The following is an 18,818-nucleotide window of genomic DNA, read 5'->3' on the forward strand; positions in this document are numbered from 1 at the left end:
TGTAGTGTAAAGTGATAAAGCGGTTACTCCACGTTTGGGCATCAAAATCGCCTTGCTTTCTTACTGTTGCATAAGGCGTTTCTGAGATTCATTCCTTACCTTTTGATTAGAAAGTTGAGTGAAACGGAGGTGCGGCTCATATATTGTTTGTCACCTGTAGTTGCTGAAGTCTCCTCTACCCACACTTGGTGTACGGTATTCTGCCTTGGGGCCCTGGAGGTCCAGCTGCCTTTTTAAAGCCATCCTTGAATATTAAAAACACACCTTTGTGAAATATAGGCTATGAAAAACATGGACTCTACATTGATTGAAGCAGCTACAACCAATTATGCTTCCTTATACTGTTTCCTTATATTTATGGGAGCATAGAGGCGTTGCGGGTATCGGTGATATTTCCAGAGCTGTGGATTTAGACTCGGGACTGCATGTTCTCCCCATATTCATGTCAGGTTCCTTTTACAGCTGAAAGATGTTTATAAGGTGAATTAGTCTCTCTAAATTGCTTGTAGTATGAATGTGTGTGTGATTTCCCTGAGATGGACAGACATCCCACCAGGCTCTACCATACATTGTGTCCTCTGTTTCTGGAATAGACTCTGGACCATCAGAGTCCTCTACTGGACAAGCCATTGCTGATAGTGGATGGATGGATAGATTGGATGGGTTTTTGTCTGTATGCTGAGGTGTACGATTGAAATTAATTTAGATTAATTAGACATGTCAACATTATTTTACTGATGTTGTGCAAGGAGTGATTCATGTTCCGTATTGATCATGGAAATGCTGTTCATCCATTGTTGCCGATGAAGACCTCGACATCTCTATTTGTTGGCTGACTGGCTTCTGTGTGGCCGAAGATGACCGAGTAAACCAATTCGGGTGTGGAACGTGCTGTCACACGTCGGGCAGACGAGACGACACTGCTGATGATGTGTGAACAGCTGTGGACCTTCGCAGCTCATGTTTTCTTTGAGACTCAGCAGTTCACCTCGCCTTGGCGGTTTGGCAACATTTGTCAATGAGGCTGCACCATGCTGGACGGTTTAGTGCCAGGGTTTCCCAGGTGGTGGTGGTGATCTCAAGGGACTTCAGGGAAGTCTTCAGCATGTCCTTGAACCGCTTCTTCTGCCTTCCATGGGAGCCCTTTCCTTGAGTGAGTTCTCTGTAGAGGAGCTGCTTGAAGATGCATTCGTCTGACATTGTGAAAATGTGCCCTGCCCACCTGGTCTGGGCTCTCATTTACATCTCCGATATGCATCATTAGCATAATGTGTGAATTGATGGCAGAGTGGCTCTGGAAAGGACTTCAATGTCTGGTGCTTTGTTGTGCCACCTGATTTTCAGAAGCTTGTGCAAACAGGACATGTAGAAGTGATTGAGCTGTTGTGTATGCCTCCGGTAGACAGTTATGTCTCGCAGGTGTACAGCAGAGTTGGAATCACCACTGTTTGGTAGACCTTCCGTTTTGTTGGTAGGCTGATCCCGCGACATTCCCAAATGTTGGAGCACAATCTCCCAAAGGCAGAACTAGCTTTAGCAATTCTGCAGTTTACTTCCGTATTGATGGACACTGCTCTGGAATGGTTACTGACCAGGTCCATGAAGTGGTTGACTGCGATCTTTGTCCAATTACAATGATGGAGGGTTCTGTGTACAGAGTGTGGGGAGCTGCCTGGTGCATGACCTCAGTCTTCTTAGTGTTAATGATGAGACCGAAGTTGTTACATGCAGATGAAAACTTGTCCATGCTGGCATGCATTTCTGGCTCTGTACTAGCATTCAGAGCACAGTTGTCAGCAAAGAGAGTCTCGCAACACAGTTTACTTCACCTCGGTGATGGCTTGCAGTCGCCTCATTAAAGAGTTTCCGTCAGTTCTGTACGCCGGTCCTACTCCTACTTCGCTGTGCTGGAAGGCATCAGTCAATGTGGCTGAGAACATCATGCTGAACAAGGTGGGTGCTAGAACACATCCTTGTTTGATGCCGTTGGTGATTGGAAAGGCCTCAGATGCTTCACCGTTATCCAGAGCACAAGCCATCATACCCTCATGAAATTGCTCTACCATCAGTTTGAATCTGTATCGACAACCAAAATTTGCCATGATTCTCCACAGGCCCTGGCAACTGACAGAGTGAAAGGCTTTTGTGAGGTCTACAAAAGTTGTGTAGAGTTCACGATTCTGCTCTCGGCACTTCTCCTGTAGTTGGCGCGCAAAGCGAAGATCATGTAATGGTTCCACGTTCTGCGTTTCTGGCAGTAAGCCCAGCTCCAGATGAGCAACCAGATAGTTCAGCAGGACTCTTGAAGGGACTTTCCCTGCTGTAGAGAGCAGTAAGACCCAATGGTAATTGTTGCATATCTGGCAATTGCCCTTCCACTTATAGAGGTGTACAATGGATGTGTCTCCAAGTTCCTCTGGGATGGATCCTTGTTTCCAGAAGGACTGGAACAGCTCGGCGAGTTTTTGTAGTAGCATAGAACCACCGACTTTGTAGACCTCTGCTGGTATTGCATCTGACCCTGGGGCTTTGCCACTTGACAGCTGACTGATGGCCTTCTTCACTTCACTCTCACCTGGTAGCGCATCCATGGAGTCGTTAACGGCGACCTGGGGCATCTTGTTGATGGTCTCATTGTTGATGACTGACGGGCAGTTGAGAACAGCTTCGAAATGTTTAGCTCATACCTGAAGGATCTGTGTTTTCTCTGTAATGAGAGTAGTGCCATCTGAGCTCAGGATAGGAGAACTCCCAGAAGACTGTGGTCTGCAGAATGTGTTGAGGGCTTCATAAAACTGCTTGGAGTCATTCCTGTCTGCACACGCCTGAATTTTATCAGCTTTAGCGCTCAGCTACAAGTCCTGCATTTTGCACAGTTTGTTCTGTACTCTTCTGCGAGCGCTGATGAAGGCAGCTTTCTTTGCAGTTGAGGATGGGTTGTTCTGATGGGTGCGATGCAGATGGTGCTTCTCAGCAAGTAAGGCCTGGATTTCCACATCATTTTCGTCAAACCAGTCTTGCTACTTGCGTGGGGAGGTCCCTAATACCTTTGATGCAGTTGTATGGACAGGATTGTGGAATTGCTCCAAGTCTTTCTCAGCATTGACCTCAAGACAGAAATTACCAAGCTCGTTCTCTCACTAGATTTTCAGCAAAGCAGCTGTTCTTCAGCTTCGACACGTTGATCCTTTTGACGCTCTTACAACATTGTGGTTGTCCCTTTTGGCATGATGCAAAGCTTCATTTTGAATACTCTTAGCCTGTGATTCGTCCAACAGTCGACACTGCACATAGCTTTTGTCACCTTGACTTCCTGTTTTTCCCTTCTCCTGATGATGACATTGTTGATCAGATGCCAGCGCTTAGAACAAAGATGCATCCGCAAAGTCCTGTTGGGAGTAGAGAGGCAGAAGACCATGCTGGTGATCAGAAGGTCATGCGCTGCACAGGTTTTCAGAAGTAGCAAGCCGTTGCTGTTACACATGCCCACTCTGTTTCTCCCAATCTCTCGTTCCCAGGCTGAAGCATCACACCCTACTCTCGCGTTGAAATCGCCAAGCAGAATCAGCTTATCTGTGCGGTGCACTGACGATAGCAGGGCATCTGGTTCTTCACAGAACTTGTCCTTCACATCCTCTGGGTTGGTCATTGTCGGGGACTGATCAAGGTAGCTTGTCTTCCATTTTGAAATGAGAGCTGCATTGCCATGAGTTGGTCATTCACACCTTTGGGGAGGCTGGCAAGTTTACAAACAAGATCCCTCTTGATGGCGAAGCCAACTCCAGATTCGCGAAGCCATACCTATCCACATCTCTTGCTTCGTCGCTCACCCATTTCCACGGTACTTCATAAGCAGGTGTCGAGACTTGCGCGTGAGTTGGATTAAAGTGAGAGGGAGTTGCGTGACATCAGCCTCACTCTGTCTTCCCAGTTTCTATCTGTATCCAGTGGTAGGACAAAAGTCAAGATGGCTGGAGATAGGGCTGGGCGCAGTGGATGACCAGGACACCTCATGTGTCTCATTGTGTTCTGAGTGTTCCACAATGCTTGCTGTCACTGCCTTCCTGACTGTTAAATCAGTGAGGGTTCCGTCGCTTAGTCTGCCAGATCCAATCTTCACATGCATAGGTAGACAAGCCCTAACTCACCAAGGGACCAAAGCGGGCAAGCTACTGCTAAGAGTATGACTGTTCCCCCATCAGAGGTACTACCCCTCCCTGACAACCCATACACCCTGATCATGGAAATACAGCCATATGTTTGAATACCACTTGCTAGGTACTTCAGAGAGGAAAAGGAGAATTAAAAAACGGACATACTTAAGGGTACACATGTAAGAGGACATTTTTGATACCTGCTTTCATATGCAGAAGCAGGGGGTCTGGGACGAATGCCATAGAAATCAACGTAATGGGATACCTGCTGAGAGCTTTGAACATCCTAAACTGTCTGCACTACTGACCAAACCAATCAGCCAGCAGTGTGGCCACAGAGACAGGTAGATGGCCAGACCCAGCAGTGCAGAATGAATGTAGTCAGAGGTCTAGGAGACATGAAGGTGTCACCGAATGAGACTGCTTCATCAGCCTAAAAAGAGAAGGTACAGTGTACTATATCCTTCCCCAGCCTTGATAATGTCCTCTGAATTGCTGCTATTAATAGGAAATTTTCAAAAAATGTCAATGTTCGTTGTGAGTTAATTTAACAACCTTCAAGTAAACAATCCTATTCTCTCGGTACGCACAACCTCAGTGCATAGCAATGTCTCCTAAACACTTATGAAGACAAATGTTTGAGGACCCTGCAGTGTGCATGAGGACTATGTGGTGTGTACCTTCTAATTACCTCATGCAGTGTGGGGGGCAGGTTAAAGCAAGACCCACCTGGTACGTTCAAACCTTGTAATTGCTGAGACAGATGGAGCTTCTCAGCAGTGTAAAACACCAGTAAGGTTTCTTACATGTCTTTCACATGTGCCTTGCATGTTGATGAGAACTTCAGAATGCATCTGTTGGAGTAATTGTTGTTTCCCCTCTTGGCTGCCATGTGTCTTGTCCAAAGTCTTGTCGTGATGTTGGCATAAAAAGTTGACTTTAAGTGTTTTAGTGGAGTGCAGGTAAGTTATCACTTGTCTGGGCTTTTGACACATCTGTTGTAGAATGTACTTCAGTGCCCCATGGAGTCTTTTTAATGTGACGTTTTTAAGAGATGATTTGTAGCACGGCATTATTACATTATAATGTCGCTTCATCTGAACTGTGACCAGCTTCCAGATGGGAGCCATACTTTTCACTGTGGCAGTTCCCAGTAGGATCATATCTCCAGGATAGCTTGGCTTAGAGGTGTAACAATGAGATCCCCAAGGACCCTTTGGCCCCCTGTCCAGTTCCCTCACAATGATAGTATCTTACACCTCTTTGGCAGTACACACACACACACACACACACACACACACACACACACACACATTGTATTGTGTGTATCTTTTTTCAGTTTTGAGAGCTCCTGTGTGCGTGTCTATACAGTGTGTGCCTACTACGTGATTGGAACAATCAACTGGAAAACCAGTCATTCCTGACACTCATATTTCCTGTACATGATGCTGCTGTAGTTTCCTCTGAGCCTTCATTTTGACAAGATTTCAAGCGCTTAATGTAAAAAAAAAAAAAAAAAAGTTTATGCTTAAGTACAAGTGTGATTGCTATACCAGGTGTCTTAATGCAGACTTCAAACTGTCATTTCTTCAGCTGAAGAAACTAGAAAGTTTCTTAAGGCCCTTTTGCAAAATTTTGATCTTTGTAAGAAATATTGTTTCTTCTGCATCTTTTTTCCTGTATGTTGAAAAAGCTAAACAGAGTACAGTTCTGTACTGCCCAATTTAATTTCAGAAAGTGTAAACAGATGTGGAAACAACTGAATTAAGCTGTAATCAACAATTATGCAACTGCAGTAGCACTGTTATGACTTTTCTGTCACTGTGTTGCTGGACAGGAGAAGCAATGCTTGCTGCAAAGCATCTGAGAATTATCTTTCCAAAAGTGAAACTATTGGATATGTATCATAGATTTGGGTTTTTTTTTTTTTTTTTTTTTCCTCCCCCCCCCCCAAGCAAACATTTAATTCTAATGTAAATAATCATCTCTTTTGCATATTATACTTCAGTTCTTTTTTTATTATCTTATTTTATTCCCAGATTTGCAGAACTCATTGCAGGCATAAAATAACTTCCGGTTCTACTGAAATGCTCCACGATACCAGACCTTTTAGACGGAAAAAACAAAAACAGCAGAATGTGATTACTTCACCACAAGCAAAAAATTTTATAAAATGGTATAACGCACTTTCTGTTTTTTTTTCTAGAAACTGCACTCGATGCATATTGACATAGGTACAAAATAAAAGCGCAATTATTAAATTAAATGCAATGTGCATGGTCGGTCATATGCTTTAATTGTGATATAATGCAAATGTAATTGCTTTAACCACATGGTAGCTGTCTTTGCAAAGTTTTGCTCTGCTTTTGGCCATATTACATTGTATACTTGAGTATCAAGCTCTATGTTCAGTCCTCATATTGCTGTGATATTCCATCATTAATATAATTAGTCTGATGCTTAGATTATGAAAAATAAAACTTACCGTATATGAGACCTTTATACGATTGGGTATTTTTACTGGCGCAATCAAGGGTCAATGACGTGTTCAAGAGCATTGCAGCAATAACATGGAGTGGGGATTCAATCAGAAAACCTCAAATTACAAACAGTAACTGCAACACTATGTGCTCCAAACAGTAAAAGTTTTCCCTCCAGCTTGATTATGACAGGAAATCATGCATGAGCTGCACTGAACCAAACTCCTTGACTGGTGGAGGGATCCAGATGTATTTGTGCCCATCTTCAGAACTGTTCAGAGGGAAGGGAAGGGAGAGAGTCCCATACTATGTAATAATCGTTGAACCAAAGCGTTCTACAAAAGTAAACAACTCGGTTCTGTCAATACTTAACATTCTGAGCGAAAGTTATTGCTGAAAAAACCTTTTCTGAAAGAGTTCAATACACACTGGTAGCACTCCCCCCTTCAGTTTGAGTTTACTAGGGTCGTGGTTCTTTCATGCTTCGGTTACTCAGCTGTTTACATGATGCAGCTGACCAACTGTGAGGGAGGAGGAGCCCTTCCTTCTTTATGCTAATGACATCTGTCAGAAGCATATATGTTTCAGTTATTCCCTTGTGCGGCTGACATTCGTTTTATTCTGTCCTTGATTGTAAAGCGTGTATTGAATGCACACTGACAGATCTTAATGAGTTTTGGGAGGCTGACTGAAGCAACCCAAACTGGATCTAAAGATATTTGATCAGACTTGTTGACTGTTAATATGGGAGAAACATGAAACGACAGAAGCTTAAAAAGAAGCTTTGGTGTTTCTTAAGAAGGGTGCAGAAAGCTGCAATAGAAAATGGTCATCATGCCCCTCATTTCAAGTTAACTTTGGAGCTACACTTAGATGGGAAATGTTCAAACCGATTAAGCTTCATCTGTACGTATGGAGTCCAAGTTGAGTCTTGTGGTGGTTTAAGAAAGCATAATTGTGTCTTAAACTCAATATTTTTTTTCTGCCCAAACTGAATAGGGCATCTAAGTTATATATTATTTTTTTTGATAATTTTATTCCATTTTAATCAACTGCTCTGTCCAGTGAAAGGTTGCGGTCATGTAGCGCTCTTCCTGGGAAACATAGGGTGTGAGGTAGGTTACACCCTATATGGAATACCAGTCCATTGCAAGGCAATCACACACACTTATTAGCTGATACACACCTGCACTAAGAGCAATATACTTACCAGTTCCCCTGAAACACATGCCTTTGGGCAATGAGAGGAAACCAGAGTACCTAGAGGAAACTAATGCTAACATGGTGGATAACTTATGAATTACACACAGACTGAACCAGTTTGAACCCATGTCCAAATGCATAGCCTAGGAGAGGAGGTATCCCTTTTATCCCTGTGCCACCCAAGAACAAACTTTAAAAACGGTGAACCTCGGTGCAGCAAGTAGTAGGTAACAAACTAGGTTTGCTTGAGACTTTTTCATGTCTGCAGCTACGTCTCCTTCTCAATGTAATGCATAAATTGTACTTTTGCTGAGATGTGTTGCTTTGACAAAAGCGTCTCTAAATGAATAAATGTAAAATAAATAAATAAATGAAAAGAATAAATAATTACAGTGGAAAAAGAGGGAAGGGGACTGGAAAAGTGGAGCACAGATGTATGTCATGCATGCATAGTTTTGCACATATGATGCAGGATCTAAAGGTGTTCAGAGCAGCAAAAAAGTACATATGCTTAGATTTGAATTTTAGATTGAGTAGAGATGTAACATATTTGGTGGAAAAAAATGAATGATCCTTTTGTAGGTTAGGAGTGCTTTGTTTATTTTTCCCATTCAAATTAATAACTAATAAAGTGAATTCTCTAAAAAGAACCCTTATGGGCAGATATGAGTGAATTAGACTATTATGCAAAAGAAGCCTGTGTAGTGTCCTGTCTACATACTGAGATTGTAATGTTGTTTGTGACCTGCATTTGTGTATTTAATGTTTCCATGTTATATTTGTTGTCCATTTACTCGCATGTATTGTGTATTTTTCATTTGTGTTTATAGCTTTTGCAGTCTGTGAAAGCCAAGCAAGTAAAAATTTCATTGTGTGGTGCTATGCATGGCAATAAACTTGACTTGGCTTGCTCGGTAGATACTGGAATACATAGCAAAAGTACAGAATCCCAGCTTTTAATTGAGTTTTTCAAAGTATATAATTTTTAAATGTCTTAAAGACAAATTACAACAATAAATTAAAATAGTGTCATTCTGTGCAGTGAAGTGATACACCAAGCTATTGACCCACAACCAAATACCAAATAGCTGTGCCTCAGAAAGTGAAATGCACAGCACAGTGGATTCAAATTGAGTCAACTGGTCATTCAAAGTTTCCCTTTTTCCTTTTTTAACAATCTTCTTTCTCTGGAGAGCAGTGTTTTGAGTCATTAGTTTCTGAATAGTGGAAGGTTAGATGGTGGCTTTTTTTCTGTCATATAGAAAGGCCTTTCTTCACACATTAAGTCATCCCTTCATTTACTCTACATTGTAACTCCCTCACCACCACATCCAAGTGCTCTGGAAGGTGTCCATTGTGCCACTGAAAGGTGTTGGGGTTTCTTTTACCATTCTGATTATTCAGTCCTTTTTTTTCAACCATGACTAACCTAGTCTTTGTCGTTACGTAAGTGTTTCACGCCGGCAGGTTTCCGTCAACACCAAATGGTTCATTTCTCTTTTGCTAAATTTCAGTGTAGCTTTTCTGATTTATTGATCTGATTTGTTGTCTGCCCTCAAATTAACAGGCACAAGCAGAGATTCAAGCCCGCAATGCTGCAATGCTGCTCTTTTGTGTGTGTGGTCAATGCAACAGGAAATACTGGACCAATAAGAAACGCCTGTCAACTAGTTTTATTGATTTGTGGCTTAACATGGAGATTAATATTGAAAAAGCTGTTTGAATAAGGGTTCTATGCTATTTTGGGATGGGAAAAAGTCATTATAGAACCACAATAATGAAGCCCACTGATATGTCCGTGAAGCTTTAATATTGTGTTCTCTCTCTCTGGTCATGATTTTGAACCCTTGCTAATGTGCTAAAAAATGAGGTTGTTAATATGAATACAGTATTTCAAATTCGAATAAAAAGAAACTTGTTTAGAAGTTGATTTTTAGCAGTATTTTTTAATATTTTATGTTTAGTTACTTGTAGGGGGGCGTGGTGGCGCAGCGGGCTTGGCCGGGTCCTGCTCTCTGGCGGGTCTGGGGTTTGAGTCCTGTTTGGGGTGCCTTGTGATGGACTGGCATCCCATCCTGGGTGTGTCCCCTCCCGCCTACCTGGCCCTGCAGAAAGACCTTACAATACAGCTTTCAAACACAACAGAACTATTTGCTTATTTATTCTTTTTCCGGTTTATTGTATGTTCTCGGGGGGGCACAGTGGCGCAGTGGGTTGGACCGGGTCCTGCTCTCCAGTGGGTCTAGGGTTTGAGTGCCACTTGGGGTGCCTTGTGACGGAGTGACGCCTCGTCCTGGGTGTGTCCCCTCCAGCCTTACGACCTGTGTTGCCGGGTTAGGCTCCGGCTCCCTGCGACCCCCTATGGGACAAGCGATTTCAGACGTGTGTGTGTGTGTGTGTGTGTGTGTGTGTGTGTGTTCTCAATTCTGTTAGCATGGTTTCCAAAAATGTCACTTGAATGAAGAACATGACCTTTATGCAATTTATCATGCGATAAACATATGTTGCACAGGGGTGATTAAACACTGGTGTCTTTCCCCACAAGGACTGAGGTCCCTGTTGTTTATTGATGCAAACATGTGAGCGTGGTTCTGTCTATTATCAGCCTGTCCATGTCCCTTAATGGCCTTGCTCACTTTCGCAAAGATTTGTGTCTTCACATTTTTCTTCTGCCTGCAGTATGATGTTTGCTCTCAAAGTGGTGTGTTGTCCTGTCACTTTTAGCTCCTGTCTGGTCGAAAATCACAAGGATTAATCTTTGCAGTGTGGCTCTCCTTGGCTGGCTTATTGGCTGATATTTTTCAGCATCATTATACTAACAATGAGGGTGAAATAAAATGCAATGGAAAAACCAAGTGCTGGAAAAAATACAAGATCTTGATTTAAAAAACTGACTTGTCAAATTCAATTCAGTTTGCTTTTATACAGCGCTTTTCTCACACAGTGATACAGAGTGCTGAACAAAGGGATAAGACAAGGAAAAAATACATGGTTGGGTATATACTAAATCACTACATTATCCATGCAGTTATTAAAGCTGTAAGTATGCCTAGTGGCCATGGAGGAAAGGAACAAGCAGCTCCTAACTGAAAGTCAAGGGAGAAAAAAAAAAAAAACCTTTGGGGGTCCAAATGCCAGTGGCTGCCAATCCCTCCTGGGCATTCTAGATTAAAAAAAAAAAAAGAAACACATAAGACAATTTAAAGGTAATAATAATATTGTTGCTGAGTGTTAACTTGATGATCCTTTTCACATAAGCACGTCTTGTCTATCATGGCAAACAGTCATCAGCTTCAGTCAGCATGAGGTGCTTGTGCCACGGCTGGCCAGCCTCCTCAGGTCTTACCATAGTGAAACAAAGCTCAGAAAGAAAGAAATTATTACAAACTGATGACTTCATAGGTCAGAGAGATTAATACAGAAAGAAGAAAGCCCAGTCAACAAGAATTACACTGGTTATTGATATATCAGGATGAACATGTAAGTCTTAAGCCTGGATTTAAAGGCTGAGACAGATGGGACATTCCTGACAGTGACAGGCAGGTGATTCCAACATGTAAGCACTCTATAGCTAAAGGCACGCCCTCCTACTGAGATCTTATTGATCACAGATACTGTAAGGTAACTTGCATCCAGTGAACTGAGACATTGTCTTGGAACAGAAGAATCAAAACTCTCTCAAAGGTAAGCCGGAGCAATGCCATTTACTGCCTCAAGTCAAGTGAAGGGGTTTTATTGTTATTTCAACCACATACAGCTGGTACAATATACAGTGAAATGAAACCACGTTCCTCCAGGACTATGGTGCTACATAAAACAGCATAAAGTGCACGTGTACACAAATGTGTGCAAATAGCACAAGACAGTATAGTAATTAAAATGACAAGCACAGTAAAAAAAACAGAAGATATTACAATAAATTAAATACTATAGACAAATATACTAATTAGCAGTAAAAAATACAGTTGGTCAGCACAGTTTCGTGGAATGGTGTTCAGTTGAGTGTGTGTGCGTGCGTGTGGGTTTGTGTCAGTCCAATCCCTGGATACTAAGGAGTCCGATGAGGCCACGAATGCTTTAGTACCTTTTGCCAGACGGCAGGAGGGTGAAGGGCCGTAAGAACTTAGTCAATATAGCAACGTGAAAATCTGTTAAACACAATTTTCTACTTCGTTTTAGAGATAATGATGATGCAGGGAGTATCTCAACCAAGCGCATTGGACAGGTTGATTGCCTCGCTGGCACAAAATGATATGAATTCCCTCATTTAACTGAATGCTCTCAAAGCTGTCAGTTGTGATATGTTTGATCTCCTTTAAAAGACTATTGTGACAGTAATGAAGGGGAAGATTTTTGCATTTTCTAACTGTGCCTTGATATGGTTTGCAGGTATTGCTAAGTTGGTTTTGTATGCACCTAGGTCACAAAAATACAAACGAAACCGCTGTGTGACGTATTTATCAGTATTTTAACAATACTTGTTGCAGCATTAAAGAGTTAATGGTGACATAAAGAATGCATGAAGTGAATGGGTACCTTAGCCTTGTAGCTGTTCAGTATAAGAGGTCATATTGATTTTGTAAAGCACATTTTTTTTAAACCTCACCCCAAAGTACTTAGATTAATACTACAGCCGCCGTACTCAGCGTAAGTCAATAAGCCTCTGAACTTATGAAAGGGTTTCATCAAAAAGTTAAGGATCCCTGAATTTGTTCAGAACTGAGCGCAAAATAACGCTTGTGATCATCTAGAACCAGAATGAATTACTGCAGAAACGGATCGGCAACAAGTTCAGAGCGACTGCTGCTGCTTTCCAATTCAGGTAGCACTGCTGTTTGGTGGGATTTTTTTTTAGGGGCTTTCATTTCATCACGTAGTTGCATGTTGACTTTAATGTTGGTGCACTGATGGAGCTACTTTTTATGACGCTTCCATTATAATTATGATCTAGTTTATTTCTTTGTAACATAACTCTTGTAACCAACATCATGGATTAAGTACTTCTACAACCAAAGAGAAAATGTAATATTATGTGACATTTCCATAATTGGTACTCATAACTGCAAAAGTCATCTATTATTGTAGAACGTCTGTCAGCTCATTCTGCATACAAATCCATTATGTTTCCTCTGAAATACTCATAATTCATAAGCTCATTACAGAGGCTGTGAATGAGAAAGCACTAATCGGCCTTAGTGCAATTTCCTGATCAGAAGTGCCCTACTTTCAAAAGTCAGTGGTAGTTTTTTTCCTCTTCACTTTGGTTCTCATTGGCTCTTTGAGTGACTTTGTGATCCCTCCTCGTATCTGGGAGCTTAAGCCTGCAAACACAGTGGTGGGATTGGCCTTGGAAATGATGATGATGATGATGATGATGTTGTACTGATACATCTGGCCACAAGGGGACAGCAGCAGCCCAGCATTGTGTCTTCATCCGTTCTGGGAGGACTGGTCCCACGGAACAGGCCAGACCCATGAAAGCACCAGTGTGTCAGGAGTGGGTTCCTGCCTCCCTGGCCAGCCATTCGAGGGGTCCTTCATGACCATCTCTCGCTGAGGATGAGAGAAGATATCTGTTAAAACGATGCGGCAACTGCTGAGATGTATGTCCAGACTGGCAGGATGTGGCAACATTGTGCAGCTTCAGAAAACCCGGGAGAACGAGAAATGTGTGTTTAGGTTATTTCTGCACAATTTTCAGAGAAACGTTGGATTTATACAAGCTGTTGATTTTGTTCAGCTCACCTTTCCTCTGAGCCGTTTAATGAGGTGGGTTATGTGCATATTATCCTCCCAAGAGGATGTGTATTCAGTCAGTGTAATATTTTTCCCATACAGGGTCAGCGGTCACAAACAGAACGAATCACTCATAAGGCTCCTCCTGAAATTTGTATTTCAACAGTGATTTCAAACATAAATTTGTCTACTCAGAAGGGATGGTGTGGTTTACGTTCACATTTGCATCCATTCAATTTTAGCAGACTCTTTTCTCCAAAGGGACGCACATCTCAGAAAACAATAACAACAGTGCATTACCCCTCGACACGGAGCGATCTAGATGCGCGTGGTCCTTGAGTACAGCTTCTCTCTTATAAATCAGCGTACATTACACTTATAGCTGCATGTATTTTTTTTTTAAACCACAGAATATAGGACACATTTGTGGAGCACAAAGAGGATTAGAGAGTCTGAAAGAGATGTTTTTTTGAAATGTTTCTTGACTGTTGAGAGACAATCAGCAGTCCTGAGTGAGAGAGGGAGGTCGTTCCACCACGTCGGAGCCAGAACCAAAAACCTTTATGCTTTTGATTTTCGATCTCTCGTGCAAAGTTCTTCTGATTCGGTGCTTTCTGTGTTTGACCATTACTCCCATAGAGTCGTTTTCGGTTTTATGTCACGCTCAATTGTCCGAAACGTTCCCTGTGGCCTCCAAGCAGTCTTAAACATGAGCTCATGCCCTCCCTCCAGCACAGACGCATTCTTTGGCAAGTGAGCCGCTGTCTTTACACGCAGCTCAGGTGAAACAGTACCTCTCTTGCTGTGGACTGCTGAGAGACCGTGGGCCCCTCACCAGGCTGTTGGAGGTTCTCATGCGGCAGGTGGCCGAGACACCCTGGGTGAGCGAAACCTTCCCACTGGCTAATGACGCAGGTAACACTTCAGTGGTGCCTTGAGCTACAGGGCATGGGCTGCGCCCGGGAGGAGTGCCCAGGCTGCTTGCATCACTCCACAATCCCACTTGCATGTTACTAAAAGTGCCATGACCAGACCCTGCAAACAGCAGGTTTCCTGCACTCAGGAGTGATCTAATAAGGTGCGGGTGACAGCCAGAACAAGATGACTTCTACTGCACTCCGAGGGCAGGTGCTGCTGTCTCACATTACATTTATTCATTTAGGTGACGCTTTTCAAGGTGACAGAACTTAAGAATGTGCAGCTCCTTACCATGAGTTGTCCGTATATACAGCTGGGTAATTTTTACTGGAGAAATTCAGGGTAAGTACCTCGATCAAGGCTCACACAGCAAGAGGTGGGATTTGAGTCCTTTAATTGCAAATTGGCAGTTGTAACCGCTTGACTACCTGCTGCGCCCAAGTTGTTTGGTTTAAATGTGCCTAACCGTAACCCTGACCCTGTGCAAAGAGGCTTTCTCCGTTCAGTTTTGAACAGAGCTGGACTGCCTTGGAGAAAAGGCACGCGGTGTGCGATCAAGTGCTCAGGAAGTCATCGCTAGTGGCTGATTGCATGGCATCGAACACATTCTCAGAGTACGATTGAAGCGTTATATAAGTTTTACGGAAACCTTGCCGGATTTCAGTTACCATTTTATGAATATGAATGAGGCTGCCGCCGGATTTCGTAAATAAAGCAGTTGCTGTGTGTGCGCGGCGTCTGCGGGAGATACGGAGTCTACTGCCCCTGCGCGGTGCGCGAGCGTGTCTGCGAGACGGATGGTGCCGTCTTCCTGTTATTTCATCCTGACCCTTATCAGCGCTGCACTTGCACTGCAATCTGGCTGCTCACTGGAGCCTGCTATGATGACTGACTGTGGGCCATAATTAACTTCCTCCATTTGTAAACCGGTGGCGGGGGGCAGGGGAAGGCGGGGGGTGGTGTGCAGCGGTGGAGCCTCAATTCCCAAAAGCAGAGGATCTGTCATCCAAAGACTGAAAGCCACCACTCTGCTGCACAATGGCTCACAGCTGCTACTGAAACAGCAGGAGGATCAATGAGACCTGGCGCTCCACGGGCATTGTGGGTAAGAACTCTCAGGCCTCGACAACTGGGCGTTTTCATAGGACAACAGATAGCGAAATCTGGCTCGATGCTCCGGTGGGCACAGGTGGCTCAAACAGAACCCCCGAATGCGAACATATGAATATTTAAAACCCCCCTAGCAGGTCTTTTCCAGCTGAGCAAGGGCTCTCTGGGGCCCCTGGGCCTGCTGGAGCCACGTGCGGAAGCTGGAAGAAGGGTTAGCGCTGGCTGACTGACTGAGTGGCCATGATGACAAGCTGATGCATTTGGTAGCGGAAGAATCAAAATGACACCTTTTGTTTCGACACTTTTTATTAGTTAATTTATGCTTCTGCCCGCTGGTCAACCACCGTTTCTTGCATTTCACCGGGATCGTCACCGTGGTGCTACCTGCTACACTATCATTGTAAATGCAGACAAGTCCTAAAACTGACATAGTACAATTCTCAAGCATCTGCTCCTGGCCTTTGGGAATTACACTTGAAGGGATAAAATGACAGAGACCGCATGCTGTTACCAAGGCAATTCAGAGTGGCATTTACATCCTTAAAACCCACGGTACAGATCTGAAGATGCTTCACAGCTACCAGCTGAGATTTTTTTGGCATCAAGACAGCCTTGGAATATATGTATCTCAAAGCATTCCCTGACACTTTGAATTAATAAATCCAAATATATGTAGTGTGCATCCTATGTTTAAAAAAAAACACCCTACTAATTTTAAACCTTCCTTATAGCGGCATCACAACCATAACCATTTTTCAATGTGCCATATCTACAGTTCTTATGCTGGTAACGGTAACTTTGACTCAGGAGTTGAAAGAAGTCAGTTCTAGATCTGCGGGATTATTTGAATGAACTTTGGAAGATTAGGTCACTTATTTGGATCTTTTTAGGTAGGACTGCATGACCACCCTTACTACCTGCTACAAGCCTTTGCCCTGAACTGTACTATGTACATTTATTTATTTAGCAGGAGCTTTTCTCCAAAGTGACTTCCAGTGAACTCTGTGTAGTGTTATCAGCCCACACACATTATTCACCGCGGTGACTTACACTGCTACATACACTACTTACAATGGGTCACTCATCCATACACCAGTGGAACACACACACTCTCTCTAGCTGTCACTCATACACTATGGGGGGAACCTGAACAGCATGTCTTTGGACTGTGGGAGGAAACCCACACAGACTGAGTGGTGATCAAACCCATGTCTTCTCACATCACCCAAGTGCTTGAGCCTGCAGGGCTACTGCTGTACCATCATGCCTCCCCCACTTCTTTGTATTTCCATTTTCCTCATTATGTCTCTGTCCCTGGGGGTGCGGTGGCTCAGTGGGTTGGACCGGGTCCTCCTCTCGGGTGGGTCTGGGGTTTGGGTCCCGCTTGGGGTGCCTTGCGGTGGACTGGCGTCCCGTCCTGGGTGTGTCCCCTCTCCCTCCGGCCTTACGCCCTGGGTTGCCGGGTTAGGCTTCGGTTCCCCACAACCCTGTATGGGACAAGCGGTTTCAGACAGTGTGTGTGTCTCTGTTCCCAATGAAAAAAAATATTCTTATTTCTGTGAGCTTTAAGGCAGAAAGTGGCATAAATGCGCTGGGAATACTGGAATTTCATACTAATTACTATGTTTTCTTCTTGATGTTTAGCTTTTGTTTGAAGCTGTCCAACAAGGTGCAGTGCTTATGACTGCAGTAAATTTTTAACGGTAACTGACCTGAGCATAATATATTTTTTTTTAATTTGTATGGGCACGTGTGGTTGCTAAGCAGAAGCACAGTGGCAAAGGCGAATAGCGATTTTCAAGGTGTGTCTTCCCCTCCTGCTGTGCGTACTGCTGCGTGGGCGGTTGTTCTTCGTACGGCCCGCCTACCCTGCCCACGAGTCCCATTTGCAGTAGTGACAGGTGTTGTCGGGCCTGAGGCGACTGGGTTCTGGGGGCCGAACAGAGGCCTCGTCCGCTCCCTGTCATTAGACTCTGATTCAGCGATTGTGCCGATGGGTCGTTCCCACCTTTTCCAGGCAGCCCGAGGACATTACTCTCTCGCTCCATGATAGATGCCCTGACCCACGTTTTCTGTGGCTGCTGCAGAATTTCTCACTTTTTTCCCGAAGCAAAAAGGCTGGGCTCCGTTGTCCAGTCTTTGCTTGAACTGTGTGCATCAATACATAGGCTGTGATTATACACATTGGCATTTTATTCATTCAGCAGATGCTTTTCTCCAAAGCGACGTACACCTCAGAGAAATATAACGACAACATTTCGTCAAGAGAGAATAAATGGGCTATAAATACCCTAAAGGCTGGTATCCCTGAAAGTGGAGAGTGGACAGAAGTGACCGCTTGGGTGGAAACGTATCTAGTGAGGTTGGGTTGTCATCAGCGAGATCTGATTTTGAGACACGATTCAATCATCGGGAATGGGCTAACAGCACATATGTGTTTGCTAATGGTGGCTCTGGAACTTAGACAACTGCAGCACCGCAAGGAACGAAAGAAATTATATTTCCCATGGTATGCATCTGCTATTTTTCCTTCGCAGTGATGTGCTCTGCCTGCAAGTTATCTTACATTCAGCCCAGCACGCCATATTAATGAATTAGCCTCTTGTTGGGATTATATTTAGTGTAATATGGGTGGCTAATGTGTGAGAGCGAGCGAGAGTGATGTGGCCATGAATCAGTGTGATGTGTAGCTTGTCTGCGGAGATGGGGGTGGAGGGAAAGTAATGGCATTGACACAGCTCTAACAGATGGGCTATGATTAAAACTGCGGCTTCTCCTAAGATATTTTAATTGCGCTGATAAGCCGAAATGCGCTGGATTTGGCGCCCAGGCTCTGGTAATTTGCTTACGTGGATTTAGGGCACATCGCTGACCTGCAGTCACGGCTAAGTCCTGCCTCTAGTTGAGCGCAGTGCTGAGATGGACAAGGAGCAGAAGGTGTCCTGTAATAAGTGCCGCAGGGGCAGGGAGAGCATTGCACCCGGAGGGATTGTTTTGTGTGGCTGTAAAGGCTGCACCGTCTCCACCGTAGTTCACAGCACCAGTAAGGACACTGAGGTGATCTCTGCTCTCCCTCTATTCTTCATTTGTTCTCAATTAGGCAGTTTTACGTCCCCGACCCATACAGTGAACAACACTGTCTCACTGAGCAGCCCCATAATAGTACTTCAGCTGCTCAAATACTTGTTTCTACATGGTCCTGTGTAAAGCTCTTCTT

Source organism: Scleropages formosus, chromosome 12 (genome assembly GCF_900964775.1).
Source record: "Scleropages formosus chromosome 12, fSclFor1.1, whole genome shotgun sequence".
In the NCBI taxonomy this organism is placed as follows: Eukaryota; Metazoa; Chordata; class Actinopteri; order Osteoglossiformes; family Osteoglossidae; genus Scleropages; species Scleropages formosus.